Source organism: Pongo abelii, chromosome 4 (genome assembly GCF_028885655.2).
Source record: "Pongo abelii isolate AG06213 chromosome 4, NHGRI_mPonAbe1-v2.0_pri, whole genome shotgun sequence".
In the NCBI taxonomy this organism is placed as follows: Eukaryota; Metazoa; Chordata; class Mammalia; order Primates; family Hominidae; genus Pongo; species Pongo abelii.
In genome coordinates this window covers 183,825,731-183,841,240 of record NC_071989.2, presented here as the reverse complement: position 1 = coordinate 183,841,240, position 15,510 = coordinate 183,825,731, and positions in this window count along the sequence as shown.

Below are 15,510 nucleotides of genomic sequence, written 5' to 3'. Positions count from 1 at the left end.
ATACGTTGAAGAAAGTGGAAATGTTCAGGGAGGGGAAAATTCCCTTGAAAACTCACCAGATATCAAAGGGCAGTCAGAGAGAGGGGGAATCAGATTTGGTTTCATGGAATCTGGTGGGTATAAATTACAGAGAAGCAGATTTGAATTCTACAAAATTGAGTTTAACCAAAATTATCAAGCATCTCTATAATCTCCTCTCCAGGGGCTGGGCCCATCCCTGATGACAGGGAGATGGTTTGAAGGACTATGTTGATAGACCATTTTAATAGTTATGGACTTTCTTTAATGATAATGGAAGAATAATATAATTACACTTCTAACCTTTCACTTACAGTGCTGACACAAAGTTTATTTTTCAATAAATTTATATTTCAAGTTCATTGATTAAAAGAAACATTTAGTAAGTAATATTCAAAATGGTACATAGAAAGTGCAAAAATAGTGAGGGCAGTAGGAGATCCATGAAGTTTGGGAAACACTGAGCTACTGGTGTTGATTAGTCAGTATAGGCAGCTGCTATAACAAACAAGTCCCTCATCTCAGTGGTTGTGAGGGTCTGTTACATCAATAGCCTCCAAAAGCCACACCTCCCCATATTGAACTTTCACATAGCCCCTCTCTCCTTGAATTAAGCTGGTCCTTTGACTTGCCTTAGCCCATAGAATGCAATGGAAGTGATGCTGTGTCCTTTCTTCCTTAAGAAGGCTTGGCAGGTTCCACTTTTGCACTCTTGGGAGACTCCATAGAAGTCGGGGTATGCTGGTAGAGAGGCCAGTGAAGGGTCCCATGGAGAAACCACAGGGAGGGATAGAGGTCCTGTAACTACATGAAAAGAGGGAGAAGGCCAGTGTTCCAGTGTCCCAACTGGACCCAGCCCCCAGCCAACCCACCAGCTGATGATTAACCAGCAGCAGCAAGACCAGCAGAGGAACTGCCCAGCTAAGCCCAGCCTATATGCAGAATTGTGTGTGTTTAAAAATGGTTGGTTGAAGCCACTAAGTTTTGATATGGCTTGTTATACAATAGACATTAATAATTAAAAGGTGTCTTGATGTGATAAATATAGTATTATGGCATAATAAAGATTGATTTCTCACTCATAGTATACCTCAATGTGGGCTAAGTGAAATGTTGCTCTGTTCCATGCAGTCACTCAGGGATTCAGTATCCCTCCACACAGTGGCTCTGCCATCTTCTAGGATGGAAGGTGCTCACCCAGATTCTCTACACCTGACCGCAGGTCAAAGGAGAGGGACAGTGCAGACAATTGTGTGGGAGGTTTAGGGGGCCTAGTCTGAAAATGGCCCGCAATTTGGTGGGATAAGAACTCAATTCCATGGCCTTACCTAACTGCAAGGGGGCTGGGAAATGTAATTGACACAAATGTGGCCAGGATAAAGAGGAGAAACTCAGATTTGGGGGGCGCTCCATCTCTCTACACATGTGATTAGAAGACAAAACAAACAAATGAAAGCCTGTGATGTAACTCAATTAGTGTTGTCTAGAGTATGAACAAATGGCTTTAGGGATGCTGTCAAAAGAGCAATTATTTTTGCATGGAGCCTAATATGGTTTGAATGTAGATGTCCCTCCAAAATTTACATGTCAGAACTTAATTTTCCAGGTGATGATATTAAGAGGTAGGGCAAGGTGACTAGGCCATGAGGATTCTGCCCTCATGAATGGGATTCAAGTTCTTATACAGAGGCTTCAGAGTGCTGCCTCCCACTTCCACCCTTCCACCACATGAGACACAGCCTTTGTCCCCTCCAGAGGATGGAACAACAAAGGACCATTGTGGGGATTTTTGTTTGTTTGTTTGTTTGTTTTTGTGACAGAGTCTCATTCTGTCGCCAGGCTGGAGTGCAGTGGCGTGATCTCGGCTCACTGCAACCTCCGCCTCCAGGGTTCAAGCAATTCTCCTGCCTCAGCCTCCTGAGTAGCTGGGACTACAGGCATGCAAAGCACCATTTTATAAGGAGAGATACTTCACCAGACACCAAATCTGCAGGCACCTTATCTTGGACTCCGCAGCCTCCAGAAGTGTGAGAAATAAATTTCCATTGTACATTAATTGCCCAGTTCTAGGCATTTTGTTATAGCAGCAAAAACAGACTAAGATGGGGCTGACAGTCAGTCAGAAAAATATATGAAGTAGTGATAGTATCTGACCCGGGCTTTAAAGGGTAAGTAGGAATTTTCCAGGCAGGAAGGGAAGGTGAATCTAGGCAGAGGGTAGGGGGTCATGAAAGAACACAGTATTGGAAGAAAGTAATAAAGAAAACAGAACCACAAAAATGACTAGGGCTAAGTTTGGATGACCTGGTTTGTGCCTCTGAATTGGGCTGCTCCAGAGGGACCCCTGGGTCTTGTAGTTACGTAAACCTTTAAGCTTAAGGCATTTTGAGCTGGATTCAGCCATTTGTAAACCAGAGAACCCTGATGAATAACAACCCTTCCAAATATGACTATGGAATTCTTTATTTCTAAGTAAATAACATCCACCACACTACCCAAGGACAGTCCCCCAAAAGTGTAGTGGAGAACAACTAGATAATATAATTACATCAAGCATTCTTCACAAAATTTTTATTTATATATATATATTAAACATATAATATACATTTATTATACATAGTATATATGTAATATACTATAAGTATAATGTATACATATAATATATGTATATATAATATATATGTTACATATATATGAGTGATATGGGTGCTTTAATTTCAACCTCATCTCTGGATGAGAATTTACAATTAGATGTCAAAGGGGCCAGATGAAAAGTTCTAGAAGGTCATTGTGGGGCAATGGATTGGTGTGTTATCACAGCCCAAAATCAATCCTCAGATTTTCAGGTTAAAAAAATGTTGTTTTTAATCATTTTACTCAAAGGAGATCTAATCAACAAAACCAATTCTACTAATGCTTGACTTATAACAAAATGCCACTTATAATTAAACAATTGATACCAATTATTCTGACACATTTATCTATTTTCATCTTTATTTTTAAATTTTACTTTATTTTGATTTCCAACTTTTATTTTAAGTTCAGGGATACATGTGCAGGATGTGCAGGGTTGTTACATAGGTAAACGTGTGCCATGGTGGTTTGCTGCACCTATCAACCCATCACCTATGAAGCCCAGCATGCATTACTTAGTCTTCCTGATTCTCTTCCTCCTTCCACCCCCACACTGTCCAACAGTGTGTGTTGTTCCCTCCCCACTGTGTCCATGTGTTCTCATCATTCAGCTATGATGTATAAATGAGAACGTGGGGCATTTGGTTTTCTGTTCCTGCACTAGTTTGCTGAGGATAATGGCTGCCAGCTCCATCCATGTCCCTGCAAAGGACATGATCTCATTCCTTTATATGGCTGCATAGTATTCCATGGTGTATATGTACCACATTTTCTTAATCCACCCTATCCCTGATGGGCATTTGGGTTGATTCCATGTCTTTGCCATTGTGACTAGTGCTGCAATGGACATGGCATGCATGTATCTTTATAATAGATATATTATATTCCTTTGGGTATATACCCAGTAATGGGATTGTGGGGTCAAATGGTATTTCTGCCTCTAGGTCTTTGAGGAATCACCATACTGTCTTCCACAATGGCTGAACTAATTTATACTTCCACCAACAGTGTAAGTGTTCCTTTTTCTCCACAACCTCACCAGCATATGTTGTTTTTTTGACTTTTTAATAATAGCCATTCTGATGGCTGTAAGATGGTATTTCTTTTTCTTTTCTGTTCTTTTTTTTTTTTTTTTTTTTTGAGATGGAGTCTTGCTCTGTCAGCCAGGCTGGAGTGCAGTGGCACTGTGGTCTCGGCTCACTGCAACCCCTGCCTCCTGGGTTCATGCAATTCTCCTGTCTCAGCCTCCTGAGTAGCTGGGATTACAGGCACATGCCACCACACCCGGCTAATTTTTGTATTTTTAGTAGAAATGGGGCTTCACCATGTTGGCGAGGTTGGTCTCGAACTCCTGACCTCAAGTGATCTGCCCCCCTTGGCCTCCTAAAGTGCTGGGATTACAGGTGTGATCATGTTTCAGACTTCTAGAATTTGCTAAAATAATAATCAATGTGAGTTAGAATGTTTTACAAAACAAATGTTTTGTTTGTCAGAAAGAAATATGGCACATGTAGCCAGAACCGTAAAATGTCAGTGCTCTGTCCATTGAAAATCCCACTTCTACATCCTGGCTAACACGGTGAAACCCTGTCTCTACTAAAAATACAAAAAATTACCTGGGCATGGTGGTGGGCGCTTGTAGTCCCACCTACTCGGGAGGCTGAGGCAGGAGAATGGTGTGAACCCGGGAGGCAGAGCTTGCAGTGCACTCCAGCCTGGGTGACAGCGAGACTCCGTCAAAAAAAAGAAAGAAAGAAGGAAAGGAAAGAAGGAAGGGAGAGAAGAAAGGAAGGAAGGAAGGAAGGGAGAGAAGGAAGGAAGGAAAGAAAGAAGGAAGGAAGGAAGGAAGGAAGGAAGGAAAGAAAGAAAGAAAGAAAGAAAGAAAGAAAGAAAGGAAGGAAAGAGAAAATCCCACTTCTAGGATGCAATACAAAGATGCAAGCAAGTTAACAGTGTTTAAAAAAAGGGGGGGGGGGGCGGTGCTGGGCACGGTGGCTCACGCCTGTAATTCCAGCACTTTTGGGAGCCAAGGCAGGTGGATCAGCTGAGGTCAGGAGTTTGAGACCAGCCTGGCAAACATGGTGAAACCCCGTCTCTACTAAAAAAATACAAAAATTAGCTGGGCATGGTGGTGCACACCTGTAATTCCAGCTACCTAGAAGGCTGAGGCAGGAGAATTGCTTGAACCTGGGAGGCAGAGGTTAGAGTGAGCTGAGATCTCACCAGCTCACTCCAGCCTGGGTGACAAGAGCGAAACTGCGTATCAAAAAAACAAAACAAAAAGGTCAACAAAGAAAACTTTTCATACCAAAGTTAAATAGAAAATATCAAACACAACAAAAACCAATGATTGCACTGATTCTGCAATAAAGACTAAACAAATGGCTGGGCGTCATGGCTCACGCCTGTAATCCTAGCACTTTGGGGGGCCATGCCAGGTGGATTGCCTGAGCTCAGAGGTTCGAGACCAGCCTGGGCAACATGATGAAACCCCGTCTCTACTAAAAATACAGAAAATTAGCTGGGCATGGTGGTGCGCGCCTGTAACTCAGGAGGCTGAGGCAGGAGAACTGCACGAACCCAGGAGGCGGAAGTTGCAGTGACCCAAGATCACGCCATTGCACTCCAGCCTGGGTGACAGAGTGAGACTCTGTTTCAAAAAAAAAAAAAGAAAGAAAGAAAGACTACACAAGAACTCTAAATATACCTTAGAATAAGGCACACACACACAAAAGATATTAAGAAGTGTTGGACCAGGTGTGATGGCTCATGACTGAAATCCCAGCACTTTGGGGAGGCTAAAACAGGTGGATCACTTCAGTCCAGGAGTTTGAGACCAGCCTGGGGGCAACATGGCAATACCCCATCTCTACTAAAAATACAAAAATTAGCCAGGTGTAGTGGGTCACACCTGTGGTCCCAGCTACTCAGAAGGCTGAAAGGGGAGGATTGCTTGAGCCCGGGAGTCAGAGGCTGCAGTGAACTATGTTGGTACTACTGCACTCCAGCCTGGGTGACAGAGTGAGACCCTGTCTCAAAAACAAAACAAAACAAAACAAAAAGTTGTTATAAATGCCACAAATTTATATGAAGTTCTTGAAATTCTGATTTCTGCTAATATTATTTGTGGGATTAAAAAAAATCCATACTTAAAAGCAACACACCAATAGAGGCAAGCAAACCATGTTTTGCACAAAACAACTATCAATGGTGATGGCACATGGATCTCCCCTTTCAGAACCCTGAGATTCTCAGTGCCTTTACCCTAAGGGCTTCCTGCAGACAAGGTAACTTTCAGAATCACATGGAGGAGATCAGAGCCTGGAAGGAAACTTGAGAATTTTTTATTTCAACCTTCTTCATTTTATATAGAGAGAAAACCGAAATTCAGAGAGTTCTGATTTCTCAAGGCACACTACTAGTCAATAAACACAGAGCCAGAAGCTAGATCTAACTCAGTGTTCTTTTAAAGCTTTAAAAATTCCTCTCTGCTAGTAAAGCTTACAACCTGACAATAACATAATATATACACACAAATACAGTTATTTCCAAAATAGATTTGGAGGGGGGCAGACCCTGTATTTTCACAATTTATGATTTTTTTTTTTTTTTTTTTTTGAGACGGAGTCCTGCTCTGTCGCCCAGGCTGGAGTGCAGTGCCTCAATCTGGGCTCACTGCAAGCTCCGCCTCCCAGGTTCACGCCATTCTCCTGCCTCAGCCTCCCAAGTAGCTGGGACTACAGGGCGCCCACCACCACGCCTGGCTAATTTTTTTGTATTTTTTAGTAGAGACAGGGTTTCACCGTGTTAGCCAGGATGGTCTCGATCTCCTGAGCTCGTGATCCACCTGGCTCGGCCTCCCAGAGTGCTGGGATTACAGGCGTGAGCCACCACACCTGGCCTCTATGATTTATTTTTAAGAACTACAAAATGTGTCTCCAGTATTCATAACAGGATGTCATTAACCAATCCCCGTAGTGGGTTGGACGTCTAGGTTGTTTCCAACTATTTGCTTTTATAATTATCCATTATAATGGTGAAAAATTGGAAGCAACCTAAATGTCCAACAATACAGACATTAATTCTCTATAAAGTGACTATCAAATACCCATACAAAAGACATTAAAGATCCAGAAGTGTTGCTAATTGAGCAAAAATACGTTAAAGACCATTTCAGGTCAGATGCAGTGGCTCACATCTGTAATCCCAGCATTTTGAGAGGCTGAGGCGGGCAGATCACTTGAGGCCAGGAGTTTGAGACCAGCCTGGCCAACATAGCGAAACCACATATCTACTAAAAATATAAAAATTAGCCGTGCATGGTGGTACATGACTGTAATCCCAGCTACTAGGGTGGCTGATGCATGAGAATTGCTTGAACCCAGGAGGCAGAGGTTGCAGTGAGCCAAGATCGTGCCACTGCACTCCAGCCTGGGCAACAGAGTGTGACCCTGTCTCAAAAAACAAACAAAAAAAGTTAAAGACCATATTGTCCAGTATAAACTCTTTCAAAATATATACTCAAGCAGAGAGAAGTTTAGAAATGTCATCAATTATAATTTCAGGAAAGAATTCTAAGATGAATTTTTCTGGTTATCTGCATTTTTTTTTCCTTTTTATTTTTCTGGGAGAGAGTCTTGCTCTGTCACCCAGGCTGGGGTGCAGTGATACGATCAGGGCTCACCGCAGGCTCGACCTCCCAGACTCAAGCGATCCTTCTACCTCATTCTCCTGAGTAGCTGGGACTACAGGTGCATGCCACCAGGCCTGGCTAATTTTTGTATTGTTGTATTTTTTGTAGAGATGGGGTTTTGCCATGTTGCCCAAGCTGGTCTCAAGCGATCCACCCACCTCGGCCTCCCAGAGTGCTGGGATTACAGGTGTGAGCCATGTGTGCCAGGCCCATGTTTTCTTTTCTGTAATGACCATGACCATGGATTTCATGTACCAACATTTTTCTAACAATAATATTTACAAAGCATACTATGAAAAATGTTCAGAGAAAAAGAAGAATACAAAATGGTAAACATCATATATCACTAGTTTTTTGTTTGTTTGTTTTAAGGCAAGGAAGAAACAAAGTAGATTGTTCAGGAAAACAGTTACTTCCACTTTGTATTTCTCTGGTGAACTCATCAGGAACTCTAAAAAGTTCCAGGAGTAGTATCACAGGGTCAAAGTACCCTGGCTTTAACTTCTGGTTCAGAGAATCCTAACTACTGACATTGTCACCAGCAAGGTCTTTGACTACATGAGCAACTCTCACCTTAAAGCATTTCTCATCTGACATTAGCTGCTCGGCTTTCTGCTGATACGTTGACTCCAGGAGGCTCTTTAAGTTCTGTGTGTTTGGCTGGCCTCCGGTGGCCCCATTATTATTTTCTGCCAGGTAAAGGTCAGTCACCTGCACACAGACCTCATCACTCATGATATGCTGCAGCTGGAATCAAACAAAGGCAAGTTGTTAGTGAACACAGAAAACATTTTTCCATTATACGGTCAACGTTTCTTTGACTGATCCAGTCACTCAACTCAAAAAAGGTTTTGGTTTTTTTTGGCTGGCAATTTTAGAAAATTAATCACACAAACCACTGTATCATTTTCTTGGAGAATAATCAAGTCAAGATTTTCAACCTTATCAGTGGTCCATTGTAAAACTTACAAGGCCGGGTGCGGGGGCTCATGCCTGTAATCCCAGCACTTTGGGAGGCTGAGGCAGGTGGATCACAAGGTCAGGAGATCGAGACTATCCTGGCTAACATGGTGAAACCCTGTCTCTACTAAAAATACAAAAATTAGCCAGATGTTGTGGCGGGTGCCTGTAGTCCCAGTTACTCGGGAGGCTGAGACAGGAGACTGGCATGAACCCGGGAGGTGGAGCTTGCAGTGAGCCAAGTTTGCGCCACTGCACTCCAGCCTGGGCGACAGAGCGAGACTCTGTCTCAAAAAAAAAAAAAAAAAGAACTCAGGTTAATGAACGGTTTATTTAAAATTCTAAGGATCTTTAATATTTTTACTGCATTTTAAAATGATTTACAATTTGCTTTCACACATATTCTCTCTCATTTGATCCTCACAACTGCCCTGGGAAGCAGGTTGGGGAGAGAGTTGGGGCCTGTTAGAAGACAAATTTACACAATGCATAAGAAAGCTCACCGTGAGCTGGGGTGAGGAAGGGAGCCTTGGAGAATCATGAATGCATGATTGTCTATATTCCCAGCCCAACTACAAAGCCTGAAACTCATTAGGTACTTAAGAAATAGCTGCTGAATTATTGCCTAGGGGTGCTCAGCTGAAGAAGCAGGGTTGGGACTAACAGTCAAGCTTCCTGACTCCTAGCCCAATACTTTTCCAAACACACTACCTATTTTTCCATATCTGATAGAAAGTATTGTGCTTAAGTTGTACATAATGTTAATACACTTTCAATACAGGCCAATCATGATTGACTATAAGTAGCTTTTGTGAGAGTCTTAGGAAACTAATGACTAGAAAGTTGAACCTTTCAGAGTTCCCATTCTCATGTCTATTTCTATTTTGAAATAAAAATCCTTCCAAATGAAGCTTTATCCATGAAAATGACAGAGAAGTAAAAAATAGATACAAGAAGAAAGCAAAACGTTAATTTAAATAACAATTTTTCTATTTTACTTTAAAATTGTCATAACCACCAAGCCATTCTATTTTTAGGAAGATACATTCTTTTTGTCATGTTAGGAACTATGATAACTATTTATTCTTAACTTTAAGTCCTAAATGACCATTATGTGTATTAGTAGATAACTGGACACAGAGCAAGGTCAGAAGGGTGACTGAGTGTGGCAGAAAGGGCAGTATCTTCAGCAACTGCAGATGGATAAACGACAATGAGTCCAGATAATGGATTCTGATACAACCATTAAAATAATGCTTATGAGTACTTGATAACATAGAGAAAAGCTTAAGATACAGTGTTTTAGACAGAAAAAAGCCAAGGTGGAAAAAATACATGGGAAGCATGACTTCAATCATACATACAGATGCTTCCACTTTAAACTTTTTTTTTTTTCTTTTTGAGACAGGGTCTTGCTCTGTCGCCCAGGCTGGAGTGCAGTGGCATTGTGATCTCAGCTCACTGCAGCCTCGACTTCCTGGGCTCAAGCAATCCTCTCACCTCAGCCTCCTAAGTAGCTGGGACTACAGGCATGTGCCACCACGTCCAGCTAATTTTTTGTATTTTTAGTACAGATGGGGTTTTGCCATGTTGCCCAGTCTGGTCTGGAATTCCTGAGCTCAAGTGATCTGCCTGCCTCAGCCTCCCAAAGTTCTGGGATTACAGGCGTGAGCCAACGCCTCTACTTTATACTTTCTTGTTGAAGTAGACTGTGTTAGTGATTCTCCACCCACACTCTCTTTTTGGATATCCGGCCCCTCCTAAGTCTTTGGAAAGGGCAGTACTACAAATCGAGGGACAACTAGGGAACTCCCACCCCCACTGCTAAGCAGATCAGATTTTCTATCCTGTTAATTGGAAATGACACAGAGAGTGTTCGATAGATTTTTTGCAGAGGAGCATCTGTATGGAAAGATCCAGTAACACTGGGACCAGGGGTACTGCCAGGGCAAGCCAAAGCCTCAGAGGCTGGAGAAGCCTGGACCATCTGCAGAGCAAAGCACAAGCATGGAGCAGAAGTCCAGAGTGAAGGCACGCAGGAGAGAAAAATAACCTCCCAGCCCAGTCCTCCCATGCTGTGGTCATATTTTGAGTTCTGTACTTAGATGTCTGTGAGATTGCCCATTGTATTCTTAATACAAATCCCTCTTAAGCCAGCCTAGAATAAGTTAAGATAAATGTAATGACTTGACTTGGCTGGAGTGACGTGGTGCGATCATGGCTCACTGCTTCCTCAACTTCCTGGGCTCAGGTGATCCTCCCATTTCAGCCTCCCGAGTAGCTGGGACTCCAGGCATGAGCCATCATGCCCAGCTAATTTTTTTGTATTTTTTCTTATCAAAATATTATATTTTTCAGAAGAAATCTTATATATAATACATTGAAAATCACTGATTGCTTTTCCTTCGTCTTTTTTTCTGTGAATGTATAGGTGTTTGAGTCTTTCGTATTTCTTCTTTTACACAGGATATGGGTTGTTTGAAAACTATTTCATTTTCTTCATCATCATCATTCATTTCAGCCACTTCAGATTTTCATCTCCGCAAAAATGTTGATGTACAAACCGGTGTGGGGCACTGGGTATCCACAGTCTTCTCAGGCGTGTCAGGAGTGCCTGAAACCTTTTTCTTCTTCTTATGTAAAACCTGGCCTTTTGTAGACGTCCGATAATTTGATTTTGAAATACTTTCCATTTTCTGTAAAATCAAAGAAGGAAAATCATAATCAATTCTTTTTTAAGCTAATTTCTTCCAGAGTAATCTTTCTTTCTTTTTAAATCGACCTTCCATCCACAGCTTTTGTGAAGTGCTGATTCTGATTATACCGTTTCACTGATGGATATGATGGCTGTTTAAATGGAATATTCCAGCCTTTAAAGATTTCTTTCTGTACTTTTTCAGGTGGCATAAAATGACACTCCAAGAGCCTTTCACCAAACAGGTAGTTGTTCATTGTTTCAGCAACTATCTTGGCAACAGACTCAGACTCAAACTCCACAAATGCATGGCCTTTTGCTATTTCCAGTCCTTTTATTTCGGGATAGTCTGAACCTTGTAACAGTGCCACATCGGGAGAAATAGGAAAGGATCCGGGTTTCGTTAAGTAGGTTAGGTAGGCGGCGCACACAAACCACTCCAGGAGTAAGTTGTTTTTTTCCACAGAGTTGTGCGCTTGCGAACCTGCGCCACCTCCTTCTGAAACCCGGGATCTTCCTGCCGGTTCAGCGACAGGATTGGCCCAGCCGGGCGGAAAAGGCCGCCATGCCAAGAGCGGCGACACCAAGTCCATGCTGCGCTCCCGGAAACGCCCACTTTTTTGTATTTTTAATACAAAGAAGGGTTCACCATGTTGTCCAGGCGGGTCTAGATAACTCCTGGACTCAAGCGATCTGCCTGCTCTGGACTCCCAAAGTTCTGGGATTATAGGTGTGAGCCACCGCACCCAGCTTTGACTTTGAAATATGTTGTACATCCAGTCAGCAGTAAACTCTGGGGGAACGCCAAAGATGAGGAGAAAGAGAGAAGAGATACCTCCCATTAAAGGAGTTAGGAAGAGATGCTTGAACTCATTTATTTATTTTTAAGACAGAGTCTTGCTCCGTCGCCCAGGCTGGAGTGCAGTGGGGTGATCTCCGCTCACTGCAAGCTCCGCCTCGCGGGGTCAAGCCATTCTCCTGCCTCAGCCTCCGGAGTAGCCGGGACTGCAGGCGCCCGCCGCCACGCCCCGCTGGCTAATGTTCTGTATTTTTAGTAGAGACGGGGTTTCAACGTGTGTTAGTCAGGATGGTCTCCATCTCCTAACCTCGTGATCTGCCCGCCTCGCCTCCCAAAGTGCTGGGATTACAGGCGTGAGCCACCGCACCCAGCCTCAACTTGTGTTTTAAAAATTCACTGCAGGCTGGGCACAGTGGCTCATGCCTATAGTCACAGCACTTTGGGAGGCCGAAGTGGATGAACCTCTTGAGCCTAGAAGTTTAAGACCAGCCTGGGCAACATGGCAAAACCCCATTTGTACAAAAGGTACAATAAATTAGCCGGACGCAATGGCACCTGTGGTCCCAGTTACTCCGGAGGCTGAGGTGGGAGGTCGAGGCTGCAGTGAGCTGAGATCCACCACTCCACTCCAGCCTAGGCGACAGAGTGAGACCCTGTCTTTTAAAAAAAAAAGAAAGAAAAAAAAATCACTGTTTTGGGGTTTTCTGGATGAAACCTCTGTTTCCATTAAAAAAAAAAAGAGTGGAGACAGTATGTATTATTGTTTCAAAATCATAACCAGATGCTCAGAGTAAGTAATTGTATCTATTGTTTCAAAAACCAACCTCAGGATTATTAAAAGTTAGTTTTATCGGATTTTTTAAGCTGTGCTGATTCACTCAGGTCTGTCACTTCCAAGCCCGTGTTTTACTACATTGTAACCCTATTGGGAAGGAAAACTGCAACTAAGATTATGATCCATCCTGAGATGAAAAGTTTCACGCATATACACCACACATAACCCCAACACAGTATGATGGCACAGTGACCCAACCTTAGGCAAAAGAGTATCACTGCTAGCAAACGCATTTTTTTCTTTATTTCTTCAAATTGTTTTCCCTTTATTTCTCTAAAAGCGGCAAATGTATTTAACATTTTATTGAGATTCTCAGCCGCTGCCATTCGGTTTGTATAGCAAATTGTTTACAAAGTAACTTTTTTTCCATTTTTGATATTTTAATGAAAATTATGTTCTTAAGTTTTAAAGCCCTGTCCTCTCCCAAAGAAAGATTAATTGCTAACTACCGGGTAATGATTATTTAGGAAGATAACAAAAGCAAAAACAGCTTTTAAACACTTATGAAACAGGGGTAAAGGTCCAAAGTCAAGACCTTCTGGGCCCAATGGAGGTGCTGGGCTGCCTCGGGACACTATCAGCACTTCCCCATCCACAACATCCTCAACAGCTGGGAGCCATGCGCAGACCCCGGGAGGCTTCCTGTTCCACAAGCTCCGCTCTCTTTTTCCTCTCTATCCTTGCTGTTGGGCCTCCCCTCCAAATCTGCCTAACAAAGGCAGCAGCATCTTTAATACTGTTCAGCTTTGTCAATGGAGACAGGATACTCCAGAAAGTTGAGAGGTTCCCTGGTCCAGCCTGGGGGAGGAAAAAATATGCAATGTAGCATGGATGGTTTCACTTTCTTGTCCACTCAGACACATGCTCATACTTATTAAATGATGTATCAGATGCTTCAAAAGTCCAGACATATAGTTGTACGAAAGTTGCTTGTAAAAAAGAAGTTGCAAAATGATAAAAAATTTCTGCAGCATTTCAGGCTCCTGATGACAAAGCTGGTTCTGGTAAGTAGTTATTTTGACAAGCACAGCAGCTTCCCCTGTAAGTCCTGTGTTCAGAGGGTTTCATTTAGACCACAGGAAGTTGGAATCCAGGTTTAAAAGACTCTCTGCTGACAAAATGTGGTATATCCATCAATGGGATGTAATGAAAGGAACAAACTACCAAAACATTTTATATGTCATGGACCAACCTCAAAAACATTAGCTAAGTAAAAAAGCCAGACATGAGACTGCATATTGTATAATTCCATTGATTTCAAATGTCCAAGAAAGGCAAATTTATAGAGACAGAAATGGGCTGATTTACCTCAAGAGGCAGGGGTTCAAGCTCTCTAGACTACATGTGATACATACATGAGAAAAAAAAAAAAAGGAAAAGAAAAGAAATTTAAATATAAATAAATGAAAATAATACTTCTCCCAGATTATAAAGAAAATCACATTCTTTCTATAATAATTTGGAAGATAAAATATAAAGAAAAATCTTTAATTTTGACACTCAAAACATTCTGGTTTGTTTTTTTTTATGCTTTTTTATGCATATACACATTTTTAAAAGTAGAATCATAATATATAGTCTTTTGTCACTTATTGTGTTTTGGGCATATTTCTATGGTGGTAAATATATCCTTGGCATCATCATTATAATAGCTGGATGTATATTAAGTTAATCATTGCCACCCCAGAGGTAAATTTTCTTATATGTACATTTTAATTGACTCAAGCAAGCATTTTTGGACTGAATTCATAGAAGTAGAATTTCTGGAGGAAAATAACATAAAACAATTTTAGGGTCTTTAATAGACGTTTTCAAATTATCCTGCAGGAAAATTGGTTCAGTTTATACACGCACCAACAAGGACAGAGCTCCAGTTTCCTCCTTCCATTTGTCCTCCTTGCTGGTCTTTAAGCAGAAAATCTCATTGTTTTCATTACATTGCTTTGGTTTCTAGTGCTTTTGAACCTTTTTAATATGCTTATTGGCCATTTTTCTTCTTGTGGGAAGTGCCTGTTTCTTTATTGCCTAAGCTCTAAAGTTACATTTCACTTAATTTTTATCCTGCTGATTGAAAGCATTTTAACTTAGTGATTTTAATGTAAACTGGAGCAGGGCAGACTGTAATTATCTCGGTCTTGCTCTGTCACCCAGGCTGGAGTGCAGTGGCATGATCATAGCTACCACTGCCTGGAACTCCTGAGCTCAAGCGATTTTCCTACCTCAGCCTCCCAAGTAGCTAGGACTACAGTGTGTGCCACCATGCCCAACTAATTTTTAAATTTTTTTGTAGAGATATGAATTCGCTATGCTGCCCAGGCTGGTCTTGAACTCCTGACTTCAAGTAATCTTCCCACCTTCGCTTGCCAAAGTGCTGGGATTACAGGCGTGAACTACTGCTCCCAGCCAAGAGCTCACTTTTGTTTGCTAGTGGTGTTCTTAGTATCTTTTCATATTGGAGGCTTTGGTGGTAGTGCTGAAGTATTACACTCACCATCCAAGGTTTACAGGACTTTTGTTTTAATAGGGAACAGATGGAACTGTTTAGTTCTGCATCTTTGCAGGTATACAAAATGTGCCCACCAGGACTCTGTTTTATATCCATTGAAAGCAAGAAGTAATACAGTAAAACTTTGCCTGGCTAGAGGCTTTGAAAGAATGGGCTATTCTGATTTAATTCTATTAACTTGGAAGTATGAAGGTGAAAAAAATTAAAAAGTTTCCTGTTGAATGCAATTTGAAAATATAGCCAATGATTCCACTTTTATTCTCTAGTAAGTTTGGACATTCTGATATAGTTGGTGTTTTATTATAGAACTTCTAGTGTGCCTGAAGATCATTTTCTAAAACTTTAGATGTAAGAGGATGTAAATGGTATT